Below are 12,401 nucleotides of genomic sequence, written 5' to 3'. Positions count from 1 at the left end.
ATAACATCTATCTGAAAAGCTGTATCATCTGGGTTTTCTTTTTTAAATAAAGCATTATGGACTTTTAATAACATGGAAACTTCAAAACATATCCAGTCACTCATAACGAGCTAGATACATCAAGCTAGTTTGTAAATCTAAGGCATTTTAATAATGGGCTGAATTTGTAGATTGAAAAACGTCATTGACCAGTTAGAGTACAAGATGTAACTTCACTTTGCTATACCGCTAGACTGCTCAGGCCCAGATCCAGAAATTTTTGACTGGGGGTGCACCAGTCTAGAACGAAGATGTCACCGCCGAGGTGCATAGCGAGGTATTGGAGGGGATGCCCTTGCCCATGTTAGGGGTGGGTGGGTTGCGGGGTATGAAATGGTGTCCTCTGGTGCATTTATTGGTGGGTGTACTCCCCCATCTCCCCTGGAAATCTTTGAAATACAGGCTTTTTTAAGATACAGCCTTGAAATTTGGATGACATGTACAGTTTTGCACACTGATCTTAAAACTGACTTTCAGTGACCATGAATGTGACCTACTGATCTACTTTCTTAATATTTTAGCATCAAATTGCCATTTGAAACATGTGGCTCATATTACTCAGGTGAGTGATTAAGGGTCGTCATGACCCTCTTGTTTTTAATGTACTAAAATGTTTGAGTCATTGAGGTGGTTTGTCCACAAGTAACAGGCTCAACATTATTGTACATGTACTATTTCTATCCAAAGGGATATTAAATGTTTTTGATATCTCAGTATTGGCATGAGTTTTCAACAGTTTACAAAGGATATTTTGCAACCAAAATGTTTCAAAAGAAATAGCTCGACTGTCAGGAAAAAAACCGCTTTTCAGCTCGACTATCCGAAGAATAGGGGAGCTATCCTACTCGCCCCGGTGTTGGCGTAGCGTCAGCTTCACACAAATGTTAAAGTTTGCGTACCGCCCCAAATATTTTCAAAGTCCATTGAGATATTGCTTTGATATTTTGCATACTTGTTAATCATCATGACCCCAGTCTGTAAAAAGGAGGAGGCAACTCTATCAAGCATTTTGACTGAATTATGGCCCCTTTTCGACTTGGAATAAATGTTAAAGTTTGCGTACCACCCCAAATATTTTCAAAGTCCATTGAGATATTGTTTTGATATTTTGCATACTTGTTTACCATCATGACCCCAGTCTGTAAAAAGGAGGAGGCAACTCTATCAAGCATTTTGACTGGATTATGGCCCCTTTTCGACTTAGAATAAATATTAAAGTTTGCGTACCACCCCAAATATTTTCAAAGTCCATTGAGATATTGCTTTGATATTTTGCATACTTGTTAACCATCATGACCCCAGTCTGTAAAAAGGAGGAGGCAACTCTATCAAGCATTATGACTGAATTATGGCCCCTTTTCGACTTGCAATAAATGTTAAAGTTTGCGTACACCCCAAATATTTTCACAGTCCATTGAGATATTGCTTTGATATTTTGCATACTTGTTTACCATCATGACCCCAGTCTGTAAAAAGGAGGAGGCAACTCTATCAAGCATTTTGACTGAATTATGGCCCATTTTCGACTTAGAATAAATGTTAAAGTTTGCGTACCACCCCAAATATTTTCAAAGTCCATTGAGATATTGCTTTGATATTTTGCATACTTGTTTACCATCATGACCCCAGTCTGTAAAAAGGAGAAGGCAACTCTATCAAGCATTATGACTGAATTATGGCCCCTTTTAGACTTAGAATATGCTTATTGTAATGTTATAGTTTCACTCATAGCTTATATTGTACTATCAAGCACTAAGAATAGTCGAGCGCGCTGTCCACTGACAGCTCTTGTTTATTACTGTTGTTGTACTTCTATTTTTAATGTTATTTGTTGGCTTGTGTTTTCAGGAAAAGATGTTACAGCCAGTGTATGAAGACTGAACTTTTGATAGGTCACAGGTGCTCTCGCAAAGACTGATGGCCTGGCAGCATAAACTATTCTATGGTAAATAGCGCCTGACATAATTTGTGTTATGTTTTCAGCTTTTTATACGCCCATCTCTGGAAGAGCGGGGCGTATTATGTGAACACCCGTGGATTTTGAAATAACTTGGCATAAATGTTCACCATAATGAGATGATGTGTCATGTGCAAGATTCAGAGCCCTAGCTCGAAGGACAATGTCACAGTTAGAGGTCAACAGTTAACACGGTCTGTTTCGTGTCCAGTTCAGGGATATAAACTAGCTATTTTTAGCTCGACTATATGAAGTATGGAGAGCTATCCTACTCGACCCGGCGTCGGCATCCTTCCGCGTCCGCACTTTGGTTAAAGTTTTGATGCACTTTCTCTTTATCTTTGTTATTACTTGATGGATTTACTTCAATGTTAAAATAGTTGTTCCTCATCATCACCCACATAATATGGCACAGGGGTCATAACTCTTGCACCAATATATCATGAATTATCCCCCCTTTTTACTTAGAATTTCAGGTTAAAGTTTTGGTGCATTTTCATTTTATCTCAGTTATTACTAAATGGATTTGATTCAAACTTAAAATAGTTGTTCAACATCATCAGTCACATCATATTACATAATGGCCATAACTCTTGCACTATGATTTCATGAATTATCCCTCCTTTTTGCTTATAATTTTAGGTTAAAGTTTTGATGCACTTTCACTCTAACTCTTGTTATTACTGAATGGATTTGATTCAAACTTAAAATAGTTGTTCCACCTTATCACCCACATCATATGACACAAGGTTAATAACTCTAGCACCAATTTTTCATGAATTATGCCACTTTTACTTAGATTTAAAGGTTAATTTCGATGCATTTTCACTATATCTCAAGTCATTACAAAATGGATTTGATTTAACATGACACAAGGTGCATCACTGTTGCACCAATATTTCATGAATTACGCCCCCTTTTTGCTAAGAATTATACTTAATATTTAATGTTTTGATACACTTGATCCTTATCTCTCTTATTACTTAATTCTTTTGACACAGACTCGAGCTATTATCCAATATTTCATCCACGTTGGAGTCATTAAACACTCCAGTGACAGCTCCAGCTTCAACAAATGTGCCCAGTTTCACTATCCAGCAGCGAAATAGTAGAGTGCGCTGTCTCCTGTGACAGCTCTTGTTATTTAGGGCAGACTGTCAAAAATAATTGTTTAACATTAGGTATATGAGCATTTTCTTCAACAATTTAGGGGCCCAGCCCAAAATCAAGGGGCCATGGGCTACTTGGCTCCTGCTAATTTATATCCCTGCAGTCTATAACTCTGCCAACCATGAAGGGATTTTGAAATAACTTGGCATAAATATTTACCATAATGAGACAATGTGTCATGCATAAGACCCAGACCCATAGCTCCAAGGTACAGGTCACAGAAGTCAAATGTCAACAGGGTCTGTTTTGTGTCCGGTCCATAACTCTGCCATTCATCAAGGGATTTTAAAATAACTCGGCTTAAATGTTCCCCTTAATGAGACATGTCAGTGTCAGTCCCCTAGTTCTAAGGTCGAGGTCACAATTATAGGTTAAAGGTTAACATTGTCTGTTTCTTGTCCAGTCCATAACTCTGCCATTGATGAAGGGATTTTGAAATTACTTGGCTTAAATGTTCCCTATTTATGAGATGACGTGCCATGTACAAGACCCAGACCCCTAGCTCCAAGGTCAATGTTACACTTAGAAGTCAAATGTGTATCTTGTCTTGTCCATTGAATAGCCTATAAAACATGTATGTTACTCGACACAACAACTTACAGTTTACAGTTTGAATTCTGGAAAAGGGCAGCATAAAGGGGCCACACTTACAAACAGTTCAGCGCCTTTGAAAAATCAATAATATCAAAGAACTGTTACATATCTTTGTTTCAATGCATTTGCAATAATCACCCATTGCTGAAATTTCACATCATAAACTTGATGGAATATAGTTTTATTTTTATTTCTTTACAAATGGTATTCATTTTTTAAAAGGGAACAACTTTTTAGCTCATCTGTCGCTAGTGACAAGGTAAGCTTTTGTGATCGCCCTTCGTCTGTCATCGTTGTCCATCCACAATTTCTTTTGAACATGATAGAGACCACATTTTGCAATTGATTTTAATTAAACTCGTACATAATTTGTGTGAGTATAACATCTTGGTTCCTTTGTTTTGAAAACTGGCCAGATCCCATCATTGGTTCCAAAGTTATGACCCCCTAGAAAAGGGCCAAAATTGCTATTTTTGCTTTTGCACCCATATAGTCACTTCATTTATGTTTTGATTTGATACAAACTTGCAAAATATTTTTCACATCAATATATCTTAGATTCCATGATGAATCTGTCAGGTCCAATCATAGGTTCCAGACTAACAGCCACTGAAGGAACCAAAATTTGTAATTTTACCTTATGAACTCGATAGAAGTGACTTTTTACATTCAATTTTAACAACACTTATATACAACTTGTCAAAATAAGATCTCAATTCTTTAAAAAAAACAACAAAAAAAACCCCGACTAGATTCGATCATTGGTTCTAGAGTTAATGCCTCTAAAATTTTGGCCCTTCTAGCCATATAAAGCTCAGAAGGTAATGCGTTGGTCTACAGATCGTGGGGTCATAAGTTCGTTCCTCAGGCGGGGCATATTTTCTCTGCGGCAATTTGATAGAAGACATTGTGTCTAAGACCGTTCGTCCTCCACCTCTGATTTATGTGGGGAAGTTGGCAGTTACTTGCGGAGAACTGGTTTGTACTGGTACAGAATCTGGAAAAACTGGTTAGGTTAACTGCCCGTTGTTACAAGACAGATCGTGGGGTCATAAGTTCGTTCCTCAGGCGGGGCATATTTTCTCTGCGGCAATTTGATAGAAGACATTGTGTCTAAGATCGTTCGTCCTCCACCTCTGATTTATGTGGGGAAGTTGGCAGTTACTTGCGGAGAACTGGTTTGTACTGGTACAGAATCTAGAAAAACTGGTTAGGTTAACTGCCCGTTGTTACAAGACTGAAATACTGTTGTAAAAATGGCGTTAAACCCAAAACAAACTTGCACAAAATGTTTATCTTGATGATCTCTAGGCCAGGTTAAAAACTGTGTCATATGGGTTCAAAAACTAAGTCACCCAGTCAAATCAAAGGAAAAGCTTGTTAACAATCTTGAGACCACATTTATGAGCTCTCTTCATGAAACATGGTCACAATCATTTTAATCTTGATGATTTCTAGGTCAAGTTCGAAACTCGGTCATGTGGGTTAAAAAATTAAGTCAAATCAAAGGAAAAGCTTGGCCATATTTATGACCATATCTTCATGAAACTTGGAAAGAATGTTTATCTTGATGATCCCTAGGCCAAGTTTGAAACTGGGTAATATGGGATCTGAAACTAGGTCATCACTCAAAGGAAAAGCTTGTTAACACTGTAGAGGCAACATTTATGACCTTATCTTCATGAAACTTGGTCAGAATGTTTATCTTGAATATTCCAAGGCCAAGATATGGATTCAAAACTAAGTCACTTATTCAAATCAAAGGAAAAGCTTGTTTATACTTTGGAGTCCACATTTAAGACCCTATATTCATTAAACTTGTTCAAAATGTTTATCTTGATGATCCCTAAGCCAGTTTCAGGTCATGTGGAGGTCAAAACTAGGTCACCTGCACATTCAAAGGAAAGACTTATTAACACTGTAGAGGCAGCATTTACGACCCTATCTTCATGAAACTTGGTCAGAATGATTATCTTGATGATCCCTAAGCCAGGCAATTGTTTGAAACAGGGTCATTTGGGATAAAAAACTAGGTCACACATTCGGATCAAAGGAACACTTGATAACATTCAAGGGGCAACATTTATTACCGTATTGTCATGAAAGTTGATCAGAATGTTTATCTTGATGATCCTTTATGTCAAGTTCAAACCTGGGTCATGTGGGGTCAAAAACTAGTTCAAGTGTTCAAATCACAAGTTTATTCAAATCATGACCCCTGGGGTCACATAGATAAAGTACCAGGTAGTAGTAAACTTAAAATCTTCTACAACCACAGGGCACAGACCTTACATATATTGCATTTAGCATATTTAACAGGTGAACAATACAGGGTCATCATGACCTCTTGTTGAGAATATTTTAAGTACGGTATCCATCGTATGGGACAGCACAGCAGAACATGTAATGGTCAGGTAGATTAATTGTAAAGATGTTGTTCCTTTATCAAATATTTCTGTGTTTTGAAGATACACTCCTAAACCTTAATTAATAAGCATTTATCTGTTTGTTAACATTATCAGTGTGATAAGAAATAACTTAAAACATTTTATTTCACTGTATTTTAGCTGAATTAAATGAAAACTTAACAGTTTCATGATTGTGTATTGAAGGATGTTTAGGTCACTACTTGGCTGTTTTCAATGAAAATTTTGTTAAACAATGATATGGAACAATGCCTGTAAATTATTTTTTTATTTCAATAGGTTATAGGGGTAATGTCTTTAAACAGAAGCATGCTGTTGTGGAGTGAAAGTGCACAAACCATTGATAACCCTTTGGAGAATCAGTACCAGGTAATGAGCAAACCAAAACAATAGTCTAAATGTTTCAGTGAAAAACAATATAATGAATTATAGTGCAGGCTGTCAGTCTGAATTCAGGGTTAAAACTATCTGGCTAGTAAAAGGCCTTGCTTAATTTTCTATTGGCAAATTACATTCCACAATTGTCAATCTTTTTAGCTCGACTATTCAAAGAATAGGTAGAGCTGTTGGACTTACCCATGGGTAAGCCAGTATCTTCGGTACCCATCAAGTGAATGGATTGAAATTCACACACGTTCACTGTGATGATCTGACATGCAGTGCACAGGTTCCATAACTCTACTTTGTATTTTTCAAAATATTATGCCCCTATTCCAGCTTTGCAGTTTCTTGGGTTTTTGTATGTAAAGTTAAAACTAGTCTTTTAGTACCCACTACTTGGAATCATAGATTGAAACTTAACACAAATTTCCATTGTTATAAGCTGATATGCATTGCACAGGTTCCATAACCCTGTTTTGCAATTTTACAAAATTTTGCCTCGTTTTTCGTTTTCAATATTCAATTGACAAGATTGTTGAACACTAGTAGTCGAGCGTTGCTGTCCTCTGACAGCTTTTGTTAAGCGGATAGGTCTTTTCTTTGCTGTGATATGAATGCATTGTCGGCTTGTTGATATATATTGCATAAGTGGCTGTGCTATCCTTAAACTTGGACACTATGTTAATGGACATAATATCTTGGCAAATTTCATTTTCAATTAAATATATGCGCTTTTCACCATACAAATAATATAACTAGGTTGTTTAAATGGAAATTTTAAATGGAATTTCAAAGTTGTAAACTGATTAAATATTTACGTATATATACAGTATGATAATACGATTTTTTATGATTTTATATTTTTAGATGTCTTTTCAAATGTTTGCCATTCTGAAGTTTTTTTTTGACTGAGCAGTGTCAACCAGTCTTCGAATCCTAGAGAATCAGTTCCTCCAAATGAACAAATCACCACAGTTATAAAAATTATGGGCAGAGATATTTCATAGAAGAGAGATAACACGACAGTACAAAAATAGGTACAGTACATAAAGTATAGGATGGCAACCATTTTCTATACACAACCTTTTCATAGTTCATAATGGGCTTCTTTTGTTATACCCTGCCGAAGGCGGAAGTATATAGTTTTGGCTTTGGCAGACCATCTTTTCAGCCGTCCTTCCATAGTCATTTCTCATAGTATAAAATGTGGTAGTACTGTTAACTGCTATAAAGAAATATGTTCCTGCAAGTTTCAGTTGCATTATTTGAGGAAGCCAAGATTTATAGCCCTTTGTACTTGTATCTACAAGTATATATAGAACAGTCCATACTAAAGTTTAGGTCAATTTTACAACTAGGTCATCAGCTGTTAAGCACAAGGCCACTAACTCAAATCATATAAAAAAACTATTTATCGATGAACCATTGAAGATACCAAATTTTCTACATGAACAATATAAAACCTTGTTAGAATGTTTGTCTTTAAAAAATCTAGAAAACGTTGGTTATCAATTGTTCAAGCAATAGAAAAATCTTGAATATAGGCTAGAGGACATTTACTTGGTCTGTAGATGAAATATAGCTATAGATGTTAGTCTTAATGGTCACATAGTCAAGTCAAAGAAAAACCTTGTTAGCACTCCAAATACCATACCTGATCCATAGGAAAACCTGGTCAGAATGTTTGCTTTTAATAAGAAATCAAGATTATTTTAGAAACTTGGCAATCCATAATAAAAAAATGCATCTCTGGATAAGATCGTAGGACAAACATGTTTTCAATCCACTGGCCACATTTTCTGTGTGATCTACATGAAATTTTATCAGAATGTTGTTCTTTATATGATGAAACTTTGTCAAATGGGGATCCTATAATAAGTTACACGAACAGTTCTCTGATATACCTGAAATCTTGTTGGAATGTTGGTCAAAATGAATTAAATGGTAGTTGCAAAACTTTGTCACCTAGGCATAAAATCTAGGTCATTTGCACTACTGGATGCACATACCATTAAACATGGTTTAAAACTCTGTAAAATATCCATTAAAACAGGAAAAACCGTTAATTAACCCCATTAATTCTTGCATCACTTTATTTAACATGTTTCACAATATTAATGGGTTACATGTTAAAATACCATTTAAACGCTCATTTTTAACCATGAATCATGCCATTAAAAATTTAGTTTGGTAGCTATAATAGTTAATGGCTTTGAAAAAATACTGAAATTCTATATATTTTTTAATTTAACAGGATTATTCATGGCCCTTAAATTTGATTTAATACCCATTAAATGTTTAGGTTGTGTACGATTTCATTTAAGAGTAAACTTAATGGCCCTTAACAGCAATGTAATGCCCATTAAATCCTAAATTCTGTAAAATGTGATTCGTATATATTTTTTTTTTGGTTTTTGGCTTGCTCTCCTATTGAATGCTTATAATTCCAGTCTCTAAAATGGACTTTAATCACAGTAAATACATACTATGCACACATCGTCTATAATATATCATGATGTTATATTTAGTTGCATTGAAGTTATTTCCCTTTGATGCAGTTACGCCATTTTTTTCAAATGTTTGGCAAATTGTGTTCCTATAAAAAACGGATTTATTTCAATGAAAGTCGGATGGAAACGTATTAATTTATTTGATAACATCAATCTACAATATTTTGGTAAGGGTAAATATCTACTGATGCATGCCACTTTTTCTGTTCTTTGTTTTTCTTGTCCAAATAATCAGCATTTGTATAAGAAAATGGGTGGGGTAAGGAATTTACATTATAAAATGTGTTCAGACTAGTTTAGATTTTCAAATTCTTGAGTAGAAACTAAGGTTTATAGAGAAGTGAACAGTACACATAATTGTAAAGATTTACAGTCTGATTTAAATTCATTTGGGGCATGGGCAGATCAATCGCTTCTTTGTTTTAACGAATCAAAGAGTGTGGTACGCGTAATTGGAGATGGGAGAAGCTACTTGTGATGCAATCCCTCAAACATTTGCTCTTAGCTGTACAGTGCATGCATGTGAGCACAAAATACTGAAGTAGAGCTAAATTGTGATTGCCCATTGTGCGCTGACATTGTCATCAACAGTTGCTTTTTGAATACACCTGATGCCTAATGTCTGTGCCAATAAAAACTTGGTCAGAATGTTTGTCAATATTATAATGTTGAATAGTTTAAACTACCCGGCACATGGTCACTTGATCTATTAAACCCGTACCTGTAAACCCTTCTCAGTACAACTCAATACAACACAATATCCATTTATTTTCTCATTTCATATGAACATATGACAGAATAAGGATACAATACAACAAATGTTTGTACGATGCTGTTACATGTGTTTACATTACAAAATAATAAGAGAAAAAAGAAGAAACAAATATTCTTCTAGCATTTTACAAAACAGTACATATGTATAGATACTATTACATGTGTAGTAATACGTAGTTTAAATCAATACGGCAAATATTAATATGAAGTTGATTATCTTAAGATGTCTAATTCTGAAGGCAAATTTTCATGGCCCTTAATTTAATGAGACCATTAATCAATTTTTAATTAACGGCCATTAACAGAGTATTAAAAAATTAATGGCCCCATTAGTTCTTACCGTTTAATGGCATGTGCATCCAGTAGTGTTGGTCAGATAATAGAAAATCTTTACCAATCACATTTTGGAATGAATTTTCATTAAACTTTTATTGTCCATCAAGTTTTTTACCAATTTACTTCATCTACACGACATGCAGAACGCGCAACCCATGACCAAGGTCAAGGTCACACGTTGGGGCAAATAGCTTAAACTCGTGTGCACCACATACCTAAACTGTAAGATTTTTAGCTCACCTTAGCACAAAGTGCATAAGGTGAACTATAGTGATCTCCCTGTGTTATCGTCATCAACAATTTGCCTGTATGCACTTTATTAGTTACAGTTTCAATCACATCTTAATGAAACTTGATCAGTCTGTTACCCTTAACAAAATCTCAGACAAGGTTGTTACTGGGTCATGTGGGCCAAAAATTAGGCCACACGGTCAATAGATAGTAAACCCTTGTTCTAACACTCAATGGGGCACATTTTGTACCAAACCTTTATGAAACTTCGGTCAGGATGTTCGTCTCTATAAAATCTAGACAAGTTACCTGATTTCAAATATTAGGGCAAATCATACAAAAATCTTGTAAACACTCTACAGGCCACATCCTGATTTTCTTAAACCTAAGAATATTTGATTTTGTCAAATCTAGACCAAGTCTCAAATTAGATTACAAAAGGTTTAAAAGTAGGACAGTAGCAGAAATCATAGAAAAACTTTGTTAACACTATAGGCAACATCTTCTGAATGAGATAAAGTGGCATGCGCAAAAACCTTGGCACTGAGCTGAAAGGTCAAAGTCACACTTAGAAGTCAAAGGCCAAAAGGGCTTTTTTCCCTGTTCAGTCTGTAACTCAAAAATCCTTTAAGGGTTTTTAATATTACTTGGCACAAATGTTTACCACCATAAGACGGAGTGTGCAAAAACCAGGTCCCTAGGTCAAAGGTCAAGGTCACATATAGAGGCCAACGGTCAGATACAAGAATGACTTTGTCTAGCGCATTTCTTTTACATACACGAAAGGATTTTAATGTAACTTAGCTCAATGTTCACCACTATGAGACGGATTGTCATGCGCAAGAACCAGGTCCCTAGGTCTAACATCAAGCTCACACTTGGAGATCAGATGTCAAATTGAAGAATGACTTTGTCCAGAGCATTTCTTCTTCATGCCTTGAGGGATTTTGATTAACTTAGCACAAATGTTCACCACCATGAGCACCCTTGTAAGCTCACCTGAGCAATGCTAAGGTGAGTTATTGTGATCACTCAATGTCTGTCGTCTGTCTGTCAGTCAACATTGAGCTTGTGAATGCTGTAGAGGCTGTATTTTTCAATTTAACTTAATGAAATTTTGTCAAACTGATTGCCTTGATAAAATCTAGGTCTTGTTTGAAAATGGGTCATCTGGGGTCGAAAACTAGGTCACTAGGTCAAATCATAGAAAAACGTTGAGTAATCAATAAGGACTGCATTTTACACCTGATCTTCATGAAATTTGCCAGAATTTTGTCTGGATGAAATCTAGGTCAGGTTCGAACTGGGTCATCTGGGGTCAAAAACTAGATCACCTGGTCAAATGAAAGAAAAACCTTGTGTATGCAGTAGGAGCTGCATTTTACAATAAATATTCATAAACTTTAGTCAGAATCTTTGCCTTGAAAAAAATGAAGTCAAGTTCGAATATGGGTAATCTGGGGTCAAAAACTAGGTCGTTAGGTCAAATCAGAGAAAAACCTTGTGTATACAATAGTGGCTGCATTTTACATTGGATATTCATGAATTTTTTTTCCAGATTGTTTGTCTTTATAAAATAGATCTAGGTGGAGTACAAATAGGGGTCATCTGGGGTCAAAAACTAGGTCACCCAAAAAAATCAAAGAAAAATATTGTGAATGCAATAGGGGCTACATTATTTAGGCAGTGTGTTCATGAAATTTGATCAAAATGTTTGCTTTGATGAAATCTAGGTCAAGTTTAAATATGGGTCATTTTGGGTCAAATACTAGGTCAAATAAAAGAATAACCTTGTGTATGCAATAGGGGCTGCATGTTTTCACTGGGTCTTCAAGATATTTGGTTAGAATGTTTGTTTTGATAAAATCTAGACAGAGTTCAAATAGGGGTGATGTGGAACTAGGTCACCCAGTAAAATCAAAGATTTTTTTTTAATTCAATAGGGGCTATATTTAATGTAGGATGTTCATGAAATATGACAAA

At 35.6% G+C, this 12,401-nt stretch overlaps 1 long non-coding RNA gene across 1 annotated transcript; it reads left to right on the top strand.

Moving 5' to 3' along the window:
• Positions 1 to 1,817: 1,817 nt before the first annotated feature.
• LOC123548277 (uncharacterized) lies at positions 1,818 to 7,581 on the top strand. The gene is made up of 3 exons (XR_008369624.1): positions 1,818 to 1,984; positions 6,466 to 6,555; positions 7,435 to 7,581. It is a non-coding gene; the product is annotated as an uncharacterized LOC123548277 (long non-coding RNA).
• Positions 7,582 to 12,401: the final 4,820 nt, after the last annotated feature.

The sequence above is a fragment of the Mercenaria mercenaria genome, unplaced genomic scaffold (genome assembly GCF_021730395.1).
Source record: "Mercenaria mercenaria strain notata unplaced genomic scaffold, MADL_Memer_1 contig_5083, whole genome shotgun sequence".
NCBI classification, from domain to species: domain Eukaryota; kingdom Metazoa; phylum Mollusca; class Bivalvia; order Venerida; family Veneridae; genus Mercenaria; species Mercenaria mercenaria.
This window is presented reverse-complemented; position numbering and strand designations above follow the sequence as displayed.